The sequence below is a fragment of the Cryptomeria japonica genome, chromosome 6, assembly GCF_030272615.1.
Source record: "Cryptomeria japonica chromosome 6, Sugi_1.0, whole genome shotgun sequence".
Taxonomy (NCBI): Eukaryota; Viridiplantae; Streptophyta; class Pinopsida; order Cupressales; family Cupressaceae; genus Cryptomeria; species Cryptomeria japonica.
This window is the reverse complement of record NC_081410.1, coordinates 632,429,019-632,443,040: the sequence shown is the minus strand read 5'-3', so window position 1 is coordinate 632,443,040 and position 14,022 is coordinate 632,429,019.

The following is a 14,022-nucleotide window of genomic DNA, read 5'->3' as shown; positions in this document are numbered from 1 at the left end:
AATATCATTATTTAGCTCTGTATTATCCTTATCCACAACAATGTTCACTTCTTGAGTATCCACATTCATGGTGAATAGAATTTTTTATCCAGGGTTAGTGTCATCATGTGTTACACCTATACTGTTAGTAGCCGCTGGATTATCAGAATGTACCAGTGTACCATCTAAGGGTGGTGGTAAGTTGTCAGTTATTTTGATGTTTGGTATTCCACCAACTTTACCTTTCCCTTTGTCCTTATCCTTCTGATAAACCTTGAATGTTTCTTCCATTTGTTCAATTCCTCCTATTTTTCTTTTTCCGCAAAAAAGATATCCCATTTATCAGTCATTTCCTCAGCAATTTCATTAACTCTACCAACCATTAAGCTCACTTACCGGTGATCGCTAGCAAAAACTGATCTGTTAGCCTCACAAATTAAGTCATCAATTTCCTCTTTTGAGTTAACTGGATGTACAGCTGGAAGTTTTTCAACTTTAAGTTTCTTGTCCAGCTTGAAGTTTTTCAACTTTAAGTTTCTTGTCCAGCTAGAAGTTTTTCAACTTTAAGTTTCTTTGTCAGTTTCCTTACTCCTTGTTGTTTCTTTCTCAAGGTTCTTGTTTTCTTGGGTGGAGGAGAGGGTACCGGTGATTTCTCTTCCTATCAACTCTCTTGAATTCTGCAGGTATCTCACTGTCAGATGATGTGCCAACCGGTGAAAAGTGTGCCTTCGGTTGCAGTCCTTCCAGTTCACTTTCCTTTATACCAATAAGGTTCATAACATTTTCTTTTATTTCCTTTACCTGTTTAGAAGCATCTCTTATATACTTTTCTCTTGTTTTCCTTTGTTTCATTATTGTTACAACACTTTCAATTGTTCCAGCACTACCAAAAAATTCTTCTGATGGTTCTCTAGGTGCATCTAACAAAGCTTTTGCATAAGTTTCAACAATGTTCAAATCTACCTCATAACCCATTTATGTTACCCATATAGTTCTAGGTAATACAACTTCCATCCATGTTTCATCTTTCTTAATTACAAAACAGATTTCCTTATCATATTTATCTACTACACTTTGTGGTAGTCTTTCTCTGGTTTTCATTTTGGTTTGGAAAGCTTTGAAATATTCAGTTATGTTGTTTTCCTTAGTAGTACCCATGCCGGTGAAAGCTTCTTGCAATTGTTTACCTACTGGTATGTCATATCCAAAATCTTTCTGTCCAATACCGGGAATTTCCTTTGTGAAATACAACATAAGTATACTAAGAGATTGCCAAAATAAAATATCCCTTTCTTATCACCTTTTATCTTCTTCAAGTTATCAATTAGTTCATCCTTCAGCCATTCACACATCTATTTTTTGCATTATTATTTACCATTTCATAAGCACTATTAATGCAAAGACTAGAAACTGAATTGAGTCTATTTGCATGTGTAGTCTTGTAACCTAAAATCATACTTATGAATCACATTAATGTCCTTGATGTCATTCACTCTCAGAGATCTACTATCAGATGTTGCTCTGGTTAAGGTCATGACTCTGTTATTAGGAACCTTCTTAGTTTTGTCAGGTCTGTTGTCAGTTGAGGGTATACCTATCACTGCCCTAATTGCTTGCTGGGTGAATTTGCAGACTGAATCTAACCAAAGAAATTCTCCATGTGCCCTACTTAAGACGATTCTCACTACTTCCTCCAAAAATTCAGGGATGTTCAAGATTTCCACAAAAACCTAATGTCTCAATAACCTTGTGCTCGGGTTTGACGATGCCATTTTCATCACAAATTACGGTTCTAAACATCTTTAACACTTCCTTAGAACCCAATTCTTCAATATTGTAGTGAATATAAATCCTAGGGTCTTCAACATAAGCTACACCTTTAGGATTCTTTGAAAATGCACCTATGGAATCATCTTGCTTAGCTATCTCAGGAATAATTTTAAATACAGGCCTAGGGTATTTTAGATTTTCCACAACAGTAGGGTTTGCAATAAATTCAGGAGCAAAAGAGGAAGCCATTTGAAAAATACCTTTAGCTGCCTGATAAAGTTTGAATGCTTGAAAGGAATCGCTTCACACCTTCGCCTTGAATGCCTTTGCTCATATTTCACGCTCTCTACTAGTTTGAATACTCAGTGAATCAAAAATGAAGGAAAACCGATGATATATAATGAAATTTCTTTCAACAACTACATTAAATGCTCGTCGGTTAAGTGAAAAATTAACACATATGTCGGTAAAGAAGAAATCTATCTTCTCACCATCCACCGAGGGTAAACTGCATGATATTCAATTTGTTGCAATACCCCCAAAGGGTTACTTCTAAGTGGGATGAAGAATCTCCTGTCGGTGGAGTAATACTTTTTTCTACCAATGAAGGAATAGTCTCATCAACATTCTGATCTATCTTTCTAATCCATTGTTTTGAAAATTCTTGATTTACCTCATCAACCTTTTCTTTGCCTTTCAAACTCGGTCCTTTATTATTTGCTGGTGAAGTCCTGCTTCTACAAAATTTTGCAATATGTCCAATTTTGTTACAAGCATAACAAGTCACATTATTCTTCTAAATAGCCTTTCCATATCCTATGCTGGTTTGTGTTCTACATTGATTAGATAAGTGCCCAAATCATCCACAAACATAACATCTTACATTCATTCTGCAGTTTTCTGAATTATGACCAACTTTGTTGCATTTGGAACATTGACCGATGGGTGCATTAATATTCTGATTGTTTCTAGATCTACACTAATTTTCTCTATGACCATACTTGTTACAGTTAAAGCATTTCCCATTAAATTTGTAAGTATTAGGTTGTCTTACCGATTTACTGTGATCATGATTGTTTGTAGTACCAAAACTTTCTAGAATTTCAAATCCAAGTCCATTAGTATCTCCATTAGGTTTCTGACTTTTTAGCATATCATCAATTTCCTCTGAACTTTTCTTGAATTTCTCTTTGTGTTGATTTGCAGTAGCCAACTCATTTTCCATAATTCCCATTTGTCTCATAAGTTCAGTTTTATCATGTTGCATGTGAATCATATATGTCTTTAACATATCATTTTCATGACCGAGTCTTAGATTTTCATTTTCAGCATCATTGAGTCTCCTAGTCAAGTCATCTTCATTCTTCTTCCTATCTTCAATGTCTTTACAAAATCTCATAGTCATATGTTGCATTTCATTCCTCATAGTACTGTTTTCTTGTCTCATCTTGTTCACAAGTTCATTAAGAGTTTTCTTTTCATCATTATCATTCTGCATCTTCTCATGAAGTTCTTTTCTTTTATTTCAAGCTATAGTAAGATTCTCCTAAAGTCCTTGAATGAATTCTTGTGCAGTCCTTAGATAATCTTCAAGTTTGATACTCTTCAACTTATCTGAATCATAGTCTACAAGAGCTCCTTCCAATTGGTTTCTTAGGTTCTCCATCTATGTCAGTGTCAGAATCTTCCTCAAGTTGTTAAACTTTTGAAAATAGAGGACCAGGCTCTGATACCAATTGTTAGGATTAATGATAGTCCCCAAAGATACTAAGAGGGGGGAGTGAATCAGTATCTAACCAGTTAATAGAATATTTAACCTTATTAAGTATTGTGTATTCCAAAATAGTGTACCGGTAAATAAGAATTAGTGCAGTAAATAGGAATAATAAAGACAACATGGAAAACACACCATAACACAATATGTTTAATGAGGAAACCTAGTGTGGGAAAAACCTCGGTAGGATTTGTGACCCACAATATTCACTCACTGGCCAATGAATAAATATTACTTATAATGAGGGGTCTGCACATGCAGGAAGGCCAACTGCCTAGAGCTCACTGCTCAATTTACAAGATAGAAGTCTCACTGACTTACAAAATGGATTATGAAAATCCAATACAATGTACTGCTTCAAATCAACATCAACTATGCTAGGTTCAGTACTGGTTTAAGCTCATACTATAACCATAAACCTTATACAAAATTTGCCTTATGCATTTGCATATATCTTCCTTCTTATTCGCTCATTTCTATTCCATTTCTCATTACAAAAATGATTTACAAGATTTCATACATATATGAGTCTATTAAAATATGCCATGTCGGCTTTACAAAAGATAATTACATTAAATACAATAATCAAAAGTTTATTCCCTATTGGTTGGAGTGTCTATATGCATTGTAGCCGCTACTGGTGAAGTGCTTGTCGGTGTATGTAGATGTCTATGCCAGTGTCAGTTCCTGCCGATGGCTTTACCAAATGAATGCCAGGCAGTTGCCAGAAGGTTTCCATCAATGACAACACCATCATTTCTCATTAGAGTGTAGAATGCCAACATTGTAAACCTGATGAGTGAAAAGAAAGAATTTAAATGGAATTAAGAGGGAAAGAAAGCATTTGAATCAATAAAGGAGGCCATTGCCCAGGCACTTGTTCTGGTTAATCCATATTTTAAGAAGGATTTTATTATCTATTGTTATGCATCAAAGCATACTATGTCAAGGATTTTTCTATGAAAGAATGAATATAATGAAGAAGTTCCAATATCCTTCATGAGTGTTCCCCTAAAGAAACATGAATTGAAATATTCCTTGATAAAAAAGAAAGTGTATGCAATTGTGAAAGATGTAAAACAATTTAGGTGCTATATTATTCATTCTCACACAATTGTTTATGTGCCGCATTTTGCAGTTAAGAGCATTTTGACACAACAAGATATGGGAATGAACAATAGAGCCTCATGGGTATCTAAAATACAAGAGTTTAATTTGGACATTAAACCAACACAATTAGTGAGGGTACAAGGCCTGTGTAAGTTGATTGTTGAAAGTAAGAATGAAACGATTGAGGAGTTGCCCTTGGTCTTATTTGTTGGGCTTCAAGATTCCTGGTTTGCAGATGTTGCATATTACTTAACCTATGGGGACTTTTCAGTGCATCTTTCTCCAAGAGAAAAATAGAACCCGAGACTAAAGGCTACCGAATATGTCATTTTTGATGATGTGTTGTACAAAAAGGGGTTGGATGGAACTTTCCTACGCTGTGTAGATAAGTCACTTCAAGAGTCACTATTGAAGACCTTTCATGATGAAGCCTATGGTGGTCATTTTTCATCAACAATAACTACTTACAAAATCTTGAGAAATTGTTATTATTGGCCAGGTATGTTCAAAGATGCATACGCATGGGTAGCTAAGTGTGAAAAGTGTAAATTATTCACAGGTAAGCCACAACTTACAACATTACCTCTTCAACTGATAGTTGTGGATGAACCATTCAAATAGTGGGGTCTAGATTTCATAGGTCCCTTGTCACCTACCTCAAGTGCAGGGCATACACACATACTAAAAACTACATATTACTTCACCAAATGGGTTGAAGCTATTCCTGTACGAAAGACAACTTCTAAGATTGTTTGTAGTTTTCTTAAAGAAAATATTCTGGTTCAATTTGGAGTTCCTCAAAAAATTATGGTTGATAATGAAACTAACTTCTCTTCTACTGAGATTTCATTGTTTTATTATGATCATGGTATATCTCTCACTCACTCTTCAGATTATTACCCTCAGGGTAACAGCTAGGCGAAGTCGAGCAATAAAAATCTCATAAATATTATGAAGAAATTGGTGAGTGAAAACTTCAAAGGCTGGCACAAAAGATTGTATGAAGCTCTTTGGGAAGATCATACATCTCTAAAAAAGAGCTATAGGGATGTCACCTTTTGAATTTGTATATGGCGTGGGTGCTCAGGTGGCACTTCCCTTAGAACTTGCGGCTTCCAAGTTAGACTGTCATTGAGGATGTGTATTTTTGGGATTCTTTGGAAAAAAGGATTATGCATTTGATGAGGATTGATGAAGAAAGGGACAAGCTAGTTGATCGGATCATAGAAAATCAAATGAGGGTCAAGAAGATATTTGACAGGCTATCCAGGACATGAAAATTCATGCTGGGTGATTAGGTTTTGCTTTGGGACAGAAGAAGGGAACCAAAAGGGGTGCATCCAAAGTTTGAATCTTTATGGAAAGGACCATTTGTAATTTAGGAGGTAAAAGGCCCTAACTCTTTCAAATTAGCATATCAAGATGGTTATGTTCTTCCCCTGACCTAATAATAGGCAGGATATGAAGCTATATCAGTTGTAAGTGAGAGTCCCTCGTGAGTGTTGTACATAAGTTTTGGTTTATTTAGTTTGTTGTTTTTGTTTTGTTTTTGTGTTTGTTTTGGTCCTTTTGAATAAGGATTGTTTGCGAAATAAGAGATCCTAAGGTTCATGTCTAGGTCCCTTGTTGCCCCAGTCCCCAGTCAGAGCCAATGTTAGCATCCCCTCAATTTTTCATTAAAATTTCAAACTCGGAGGTCGCCTTTGGTGTTTCTTTCTTCTTTCGGTCTTATGTTTCCTTTCTTTGAACCTAAGTCGTTGAATCTTTTCTTAGTTCAAAGGTTCAAGGTTCAAAGCATGCTTTAAGTAATTCTCTTCATGAATTTGTATTATGGTAAGGCAAGTGCATTGTTGTAATTTGTATTGAACTTGAATCCTTGAACCTTCAAGGTTCAAGGCTCAACCGGTTCTCTTGTGTGATTTGTGGCTATGTAATGTTATTTAACAAGAAAGTGTGAATGTATTAAGCTGGTTTTGAACTTGAACTTTGAACTATTTACAAATCGGTTCAAGGTTCAAGGTTCAAAACCTTCCTTTCTGTTTGTTAAAGGTATTTGCTCATTCCTGATGTCATGTTGAGCCGCAAGTTGAGAATTCTTTGTTCTGTCTCCTTGAATTGAACTTGAACCATTGAACTCTTTGCGAGTTGGTTCAAAGTTCAAAAGGTTCATTCCAAGCTAGCTCTAAAGACTTTAATAACACTAAAGGTGGCATGGCAAAAGGAATATTCTCGGCATCTTGTAGTTTAAAATTCTAAATTTGGAAAGAAATCATGAAAGCATTAACCGTTTGTGCGGAGTTGATGGGTAATTAAGAAAATGTTAGGTTCCTATCATATCATTGTTATCCCACATGTTCAAATGAATCATTATGAGGCGTGTGTAGATCTTCTTCAGTTCTTTTCCTACTTCTTTTAAAAAGACATGTGAATTCTCAAAATTGTAAAAGTTGTAGATGCTATTATTGAAAGAGTCAGAGACACCGAAGGTAATTTCAGCTCCACTCTATCAAGGGTTTCACAGATTTCATGGTGGTTACAGGTGAGTTTCGATAATCTCCCTCTACTGTGTGTTTACCTTAGAAGGTCGGTCAGAGTAGGAGACATCTTTTGTTTTGGAATATAATTATGTCCTGTTTAGGAATTGTTGTTTAATGTAAAAGTGGCCTCAATGAGGCCAATACTTCCAAAACTTGGTTGCACGTCATGCTTGGTGAGTATACTTCTAGATTTGGATGACACATCTTTGGCCCAAGCTAACTTGGGAGATTTCTTAGAAATGGCTAAAAACCCTAGACTATGTTCAATGATGGAGATGATAGTAAGAACTGGCCTGATGGAAGCCACTACTTTTCCAACTGCTGCTCCTTATCCAGATTTGGTAATAGCATGCATGAACATATATGATACTAGTAACAGGTGAATTAAAACTAGTAGTAGTGAGTTATTGGTGGATATTAACAAAGAAATAGTAATGGCTGCGATGGGGATCCCACATAAGGAGACATACAAGGACTGGTCAATTGGGACCTCATATGCATTTTTTCTAAGAAGAAAAAATCATATAGAGGAGTTATTTAAAGGAATTGGCTTCTGAAGGTTCAAAAAGGCGGGTCCCGGTTACCTAAGCCTCTTACCAGGGAACATTTCATCACAGAGGTACAATATATCATCATACTTCTAAATAGACTTAAAGGAAACTTGCACTCTTTCTACTGGGAGGATTGGATGTACCTCTATATCCAAGTGTTATTACTTGGCAAGAAATACCTTGACTAGGCTCAGGTTATTAGTGAAAGGCTTCATGAGGGTTTGAGCAACTTTGTTGGTATGTCCAGATTTTACATGTCTTCATACTTATTTTACATATTGGCCTATACCAAAGACTAGAAAGGATTGCATAACGAGCCATGGGTAGACAAAATGAAGGTTTATGACAATTACCCTTACCTGCAACAACAGAAGTATGCAAAGTATTTCATTACATGGAATGATGTTTTTGCAAGAAGGCTTGCTTTTTAATTGCAAGGAGATATTAATAAAAGAATGTCAGCAGAGGCCATGGAGCTGATTAGCATCTATGAAAGTTATTTCATCCATTTTTCTTGATTTACTTATATCTGGGTGGGCGGTTTTTAAGGTGAGCCATTCAAATTACCTAGATATTCTTTTGACAGTTATTTATTAATTGAAGTGAACCGACAATTGGCTCACATTGACAACAGGTTAGGGATAAAGGGTAAATCAGGTGTTGTTTTTCCTATTGAACTTGGTTATTACAGTTGTAAATATGTGTCTGATGCTTTGAACTTAGAATTGGAGTTCAAGAAAATGAATCTACAGCCTTACATTGCCAGGCAAAAATTTGACAGCACGGGATATGCTATAGAAAATTTGAATATGGATGACCATTTCTTCCATGAACCTCAGTTAGAAGATTACTGGGAAAATTGTGTTGATGAATTTGAAGTGAGGAAGAGATTATGGTCAAGGTTCACCCTATAGCAAGTTATTCCCATGAAATTACCCATTAATGTATCAAGTATACAAGAAGAGGAAGGGTAAGATGTCTTGGATCCTGAATTCAATGAAAAGGTTCAAGTGTAGTCAATTCCTGAAATTGACTAGGATAAAAGAGAGGAAGAAATCATTCAAGCCAAGTCCTTCAACGTCATAAGAAGAACAGAAAAATGGCTAAGGGATTGAAAGTTCATAAAGGATTCAAGCTAATGGTATGATGAAAGAATAAGTATCTGGTCAACTACTGAGAGGGGGGGGGGGTGAATCAGTAGATAGAAAAAATCATAATAAACTTCACCAATAAATCTCTCAAAGTACACTTAGAATAATAACTTATCAAGATAAAAACTCATAAGATAAACCGATTGCTTGTTACAACAAATTAATAGTAAACAACTTCTTTATATCTCAATATTTCTGGTTATCATGACTTATCAAAAATAGTTAAGTATTTAAGTAAATCAACCATGAAAACATAACCACAAAAATATTCACCACTTGACACAAATATTTTTGACGTGGAAACCCAAATAGGCAAAAACCATGGTAAGATGAGACTCACAAGATAATATCTGAACTCTCTGTTAGGAGCCTAGCCTATTAAGGCTTTACAAAAAGTCTTGTTAAGAACTGATCTTGTTAGGAATCACATGTTTAAGGGATGGACTACAAATGCCTTGTTAGAAGCAATACCCTATAAGTAGTAACCTCGGTAGAAGATTTGAAAATCCAATCTAATGGACTACCTTGTTAGAGGATTTGAATAGCACCAAGCTTGTTAGAGCTTACCCAGTTAGGGGATTTCAATTATGTTGTAATTGTTAGAAAACAATAGGAGTTTACTGATGTGTTTGAATAGCACTACACTTGCTTGATTAGATCCATTTCATGCTCCTATTTGCCTTTACTCAAACTGCAGATACATCATCCGGTTCGGCAACCACACACTCAACTGAACTGTGTCTATCTCTTTTCCAACTCACTTAAAACTAAACAACTCCATCGACCTTAAATACAAATCAATTAGGCTGGTAACACAACAAAAACCTAACTCTCATCGAGATTACAAACAAATTTCATTCAAGTATGAACGTTGGATTACATAGCAATCTCTACACATCAATCAAGAAAACCTTGATTGCTCCTTGATCACCGCTTCATTGAAATTAGTAACTCATCACGTGCTTTGCATTAGATGTAATACATTTTCTCATTCCCTAGACAAAAATAGTTGCAATAACTACCCTAAATCTCTTGGAATTTCCTACATACAATAATCATGCATGTCATCATCATTACTGCTGATCATCAGATCATAAACCATTATAACCAATTCACCAAACTTAATTGGTTAGGGTTTACCGGTTACAACAATAGATAAGGTTTCCAACATTACACCAATTACCAGTTCTCCTCACAAATTCTTCCTATCGGTTATAGTATCAATATGCCAAACAAATTTGGAGAATGAAAGGGGAGGAAAGAGAATGGAACTCCATCTGGAATAACAAATATCTCTATATGCAACCTTCTGAGGAAGAATTCTTAGATGATTCTTTTATTGTTGAAGGTTCGGCTATATGGAATGATGTTCAATCTGCTAAAAGTTGGGCTGTTGTTGGACAAACTTGGAACCTTGGGGATGGTAGGAGAATAAGATTTTGGGAAGATAGGTGGATATTGGACAAACCTCTGGAGGATTTTCCAATCATTAATGAATGGAAATATTGGTTCAAAAGAAGGTTTGGGGAGCTGGTCAGAGACTACTGGAGAAATGGGAATTGGATTGATTTCAGCCAGCAGTGTCTGGGGCTTAAGTTCCTTCAGATTGCTCTCTCTGTTATAGTTCCTAGAGACAACAAAGATGACAGGTTGATATGGAGGGAAACCCCATATGGGAAATACTTTGTCTCCTCAGTTGTGGCTATCCATAATGAATCTATGGAAGAAATTCCTATTTGGGCTAAAGTCTGGAACAAGAAGTTAGTTCCTAAAGTTAATATCTTTTTTTGGATTTTCATCCAAAACAAGGTTTTAACCCTGGACAACCTTCAAAAGAGAGGTTTTGTTTTTCCTAACAGGTATTCTCTTTGTTGCAGGGAAGAAGAGACTTACTTCCATATTCTAAATCAGTGTACCTTTAGTCAAGATATATGGAAAATCATTTTAAGTAGGTGGAACTTGAGCTGGGTTTCCCCGAACTCCCTAGGGGAAACTTGGCAGCAATGGCACTACCCCAATTCTAATTCTAAGACTGTGGAGACTTGGAGACTTACTCTTCCAAATGTTCTGGAATATTTGGAAAGAGCGCAACAATAGAATTTTCAGGGATAAAAGTGCTACTCCTGAAGTGGTGGCAGATAAAATTTATAGGAGTATATTTGAATGTATCTATGGCACTGATTATGGACCAGTTACTAAAGATGACTTCAAAGATAGGTGGAACCTCTCCACTACTACCTCTAGCAAGGAATTAAAGGGAAGAGAAGGTCTCTTTTGGTGTTTTCCTCCTCAGGGGTGGATTAAGGCTAACTTTGATGGGGCATCTAAGGGGAATCCGGGTAAAGGTAGATATGGGGGCATTGTTAGGAATTTTGCTGGAAGTTGCTTAGTGGCAGTGGCTGGTCCTTTGGGGAGTCAAACAAGTCATTTTGCCAAAGCCTCAACTACCCTGAACACCTTAATTATAGCCAAGAATCTTAATCATGATAAATTATGGCTCGAAGGAGACTCACTTAATATTATTAAGTGTTTGAAGGGGGAGTCGGAGCCATCATGGTCAATTGAAAATATTATCTTGCAAGCTAGGGAAATTATTGCTAGTTTTAAATATATTATAATTCAACATGCCTTTAGAGAAAAAAAAATACGGTGGCCAATTGTCTGGCAAACCTAGGGGTTAATTTTGATTACCAAATGATTTGGCATGAGGAAGATGTCAACATAAACATTAAAGAGCTCCTTAGAAGGGACATATATATGGGAAAGGAAGGACCGCATAATCATGACAAAGCATATGAATAATTCTTACCTTGATGGAAAGGTAATTATTACCTGGAAGAGTGGCAGATCCCCAACCATTTCTTATAATACGTCGTACACTTTGTGGGTCACTTAGTTCAAAATATCGAGTAACTACAGGAAAGGAGTGTTGAGTCTGCAGAGGAACAAAGTTGATAATCCGAACTTGAAGATGGGAGGAGATTTAAGGAGGGAGGAACTTGATAATCTGTCAACATGGAAAGTGATGCCAAAGGTGTGGGCAAAACTGGAAAAAGGATCCCTCACAAGCTTTATGGAGAATCTTGTGGATTATGATAAAGGTAGGGTAAATCTCACCGTTACCAAAATTTCTGAAAATTGGTGTAATGGTTCCTTTAAAATCTATGGAGTTAAGTTCAAGATGGATGCGTGTCTCATAGCTAATGTGACTGGCATGCCCCATACTAGGCTAATTTATTTAGAGACCTTAAAGTCTCCAACAACGCGGTTAATCTATTCTCGTGGAAGGAAAAAGAGAGGGACAACATTGGCAAAGCCATAGGAGGTTACTATGAAGCTGCTAATATCAAGAAAATCTGGGGCTGGGTTTTGAACGCTATAATGGAATATATCACGGTTGAGGGTCATTTCTCCAAGGCCCACACCTACCACTTTGTTCTTTTAAACCATTTCAGACATGACAAAAAGGTATCCCTACCCTACTACCTTTTTAGGTCCCTCAATAAACATGGTAAGAATCCCTCTAGTCCGGTTCTCCATTGTGGGCTCTTGCTGCTCATGTATGAGCACTGCAAAAGCCTCACCCTACTAGAAAAAAAGAGGTTATCCACCTCCCTGGGGAAGAGAAAGATGGAGGGAGGCGATTCCAGCAAGGAGAAGGTGTCTTCTAGCAAAAAAAGAAAGAATGCCCCTAGGATGGAAACAAAGGAAATTGAAAAAGAAGGCAGCAAAATGGAGACAGATGATTCTGATGGTGATGACAGCTAGAAAGATGAGGAGGTGGGTATTGAGGAGGAAAGCGGTGATAATGAGTTTGATAATGAAAGCCCTATCCACAGTGAATGCCCTGGCAAGGACAACAACCATCCTATGGAGGATGTGGATTACAAGGATAATGAGGAAATAGATGCGAATTCCGAGAGAGAAAGGAACAAGGAACCTGAGAAGAATATGACTAAGGAAAGTTTAAGCAAGGACAAGGAAAATAACAAGTTATTCCTGGATAACCTCAAAAAACTTATCGAGGCAAGACTGGATTATGACAGATGGACTTATGAACTCTTGAAGAACCTGGAAAAAAAGGGGAAAAATACAGATGAGAAGAAGAAGAACGATGATAGGGAGAAGATAAAATGGAAGTAGGATATGGAGGAGAAGGTTAAATCACTGGAAGAAGGGAGCGAGGCCATGAAAAATTTGATGGGTATTATCCCGAACATCCTGTCAGTTGTCACAAAAAAATTGGAGGATATTGCTAAGGTCTTCAATCATACCAGCTCTCCTAAGCCAATGGTGGAACTTGAAATGGATGATGAGACTATCCAGATTGGTAGTGGTGAAGCTACTTTGGTTGGTGGTGATGCCAAGAGGACTAGGGCGAGTGTCAAGAAAGCTATGGCTACTTCTACTAAGGATCTCCCAAATCTTAGGGATAACATCAAAGAACTACATGGGATTAGCAACACCCTGGATAATGCCCTGAAAAAAATCAATTTGTTTTTCTTCTTGGGTCTGGCCAGTTTTGCTGGCTTTGTGGGGCTTTTGCTGGTTTTCTTTAGTTTTCTGCTGGCTTTTCGTTGGCCTATTCCTTTTTGTTTCTTGTTGCTTTTTCTGTTAAGCTCAAATTGTAAAGGGTTTCGGGGCCCCTTCAAAACCTATTTTTACCTTAATAAAAAACAATATTACAACAATATCAATAATATCTCTTCAGAAACTTCGAAAGCTGTCTAGATTCAGATTTCATCAAAAAAAGTTGTCACTTGGAAAAAATGCAAGCGGAGAATGTTAAATTCCGAGAATCTCTGACCCAACAGAGAAGAGAAGACAAAGCTCGAAGTGTCGAGATCAATCGTTTGTAGGGATTGCTAACATGGGCCAATGCTAAAAAAGGGAAGTTGCAGTCTACCCTCAATAATGTGAGTTCACAATTGAAAGGTTAGGAGGCAACCAGAAATGCGGCCTTGAAAGAATTGCAAGAGAGAGATCAAGAAATTCAGCAGCTAAAAGCAGCTTCTAGAGATGCCACACAAATGCAGGCACAGTTGTGCGAGGAGATATGCTTAAAGAAGGAATATGCTCAATAATTGAGTGACGCCCAGGTCATGCTCTTAGAGGAAAAATCAAAGTTTGAAGCAAAGTTGCACGGGAAA